The sequence below is a fragment of the Schistocerca gregaria genome, unplaced genomic scaffold, assembly GCF_023897955.1.
Source record: "Schistocerca gregaria isolate iqSchGreg1 unplaced genomic scaffold, iqSchGreg1.2 ptg000179l, whole genome shotgun sequence".
Classification (NCBI taxonomy): Eukaryota; Metazoa; Arthropoda; class Insecta; order Orthoptera; family Acrididae; genus Schistocerca; species Schistocerca gregaria.
This window is the reverse complement of record NW_026061729.1, coordinates 2,792,406-2,794,444: the sequence shown is the minus strand read 5'-3', so window position 1 is coordinate 2,794,444 and position 2,039 is coordinate 2,792,406. Positions and strand designations below refer to the sequence as shown.

Here is a 2,039-nt window from a genome sequence, read left to right as displayed (position 1 = left end):
GTTTTGTCAGACTCAACAGCAAGATTTACCAATGGTAAACACTTTTTAGACGGCTCGTAATTTTAGAATAGTCCTCTTCGTCTTACTTGGCATAAATTGTTCGCTGGCGTCCCAGCAGCTAGCTCCCTCAGTGTCTGCTTCTGCCATCGCACCACGCTAGTCTGCTGTTGTCCTAGCAGACCGAACGCACCGCACATCCGATACCTTCGGAACCACTCACTGGCCCGTTAGCAACTGAGCGGAACACTGTTTACATCGTGAAAGGAAAACTATGCAAAGATGTACACTTAAATGGCACGACTGAGTAGCACACACACAGTAATATCTGAGGAATGTCCTTCGACACGCGCAGAACGAAAGTCTTCTCGCGAACGTACAGCGTCTCTGAAAAAAAATCTCGTGACTATATTCCGGCGTTACGGCCAGGTTCTCATACAAATGAGCAAAAAAGGGTACATTTGAAATTCTTTTTGAGACAATGAAAATACATTCGAAAGATCTGTTTGGGAATTACGAGTGATAATACTATGAGCTTAATTTTAGATTTTCAATAAAAAATGGCGCCCGTAATTATGATTTGATCAAGGGCCTGCGAGACTGGAGTACGCAGAGCGCGTGCAGTGTGGCACCTCATATGTTACCTGAATTCAAAAATGGGTAACATCAGTTGATACTACATTATTCCTCTGAAATTGAAAATGAATAACATCAGTCGATAAAACATAAAATTTATGGGAGCGTATACCTAACCGCAATGAAACAACCTTAAATTTAACGATACAGTGCCAATTCGAACTTTGAGTTCGACTTTTGAGGGTTTGTTTCACTCCTTATGCCTACACAAAAATTAGTTAATATTAACAAATGTCATATTATAGCTATAAGTTCCTAAGAAAAGTGTTTACTTTTAGGGGTCAGAGGTAGATGTTAAGAGAACGAACCACTTTTAATTTATGCTGCATGCCGTTCTGAGAAAATAGTTACCCGAAAAAAATGTGTTCAAAATTTAGGGAAAACATTTAGTTATATTATTACTTCGATTTGCATGAACTGAGTGTTACATATCTATTTTTAATGTCGCTGAAAACGAATCTGAAGTCAGATTTTCAATATTCAAAACAGCTAATCCAATACGGAGGGCAACCGATTATGTTTTGACCAATTTTTACCAAAAATGTATTTTCGTTATTTACGTTTAGTCTGCAAGTCAAGAAGTATTTATCAACCCTTCCTCTACCTCTGATTGTTCCTAGACAGCAACTTCCTGTTCTTCTTGGCAGGAAAAGCCGATCTGTCAAAGCTGGATATGCAGCACTCGGCAGCCTGCACTTGATATTCGTCCGTATTTTCGGTGAGTATGTTTGCATGCATTCTGCAGTATGAATCATTTTGAGCACGTGCGACACGGGACGAGTTATCATCTACATCTATATGGATACCCTGCAAAACACATTTAAGTGCCTGGCAAAGGGTTCATCGAATCACCTTCACAACTGATAATTAATTGAAACCCTCAGCTGCCGACAGGTGTTGTTGATATACTTCGATGGGGACAGCTGAAAAGTGTGCCCCTACTGGGACTCGAACCCAGAATCTCCTGCTTACAAGGCAGACGCTCAATCCATCTGAGCCATCGAGGGCACACATGAACAGCACGACTGCAGGAATTTATCCCTCGCACGCTTCCTGTGAGACTCACATCCCCAACCGTCCACAATCCGCATACGTAATGTACTTAATAGGTATTTGTCCATCCACTCATTACTGGCTCACACTAAGGTGACCATTCCCGTAAGAGTTCCGGCAACCTGTGCGCATTCGCACAGACGAAGGTCAATGGCTGGGTAACGTTTAACCATAGATATGAAGATAGTAACTGCTCTCGAAAGAACAGGCGCCACTGACGACCTTGCAACTCATCTAGAATACATGATAGACCGGCCGATGTGGCCGAGCGGTTGTAGGCGCTTCAGTCGGGAGCCACGCGACCGCTATGGTCGCAGGTTCAAATCCTGCCTCGAGCATGGGTGTGTGTGATG

General features: G+C 42.8%; 1 non-coding gene across 1 annotated transcript; it reads right to left on the bottom strand.

Annotated features, from left to right (window-relative positions):
- Positions 1–1,566: 1,566 nt before the first annotated feature.
- Positions 1,567–1,641, bottom strand: Trnat-ugu (transfer RNA threonine (anticodon UGU)). The gene has a single exon. It is a non-coding gene; the product is annotated as a tRNA-Thr (tRNA).
- Positions 1,642–2,039: the final 398 nt, after the last annotated feature.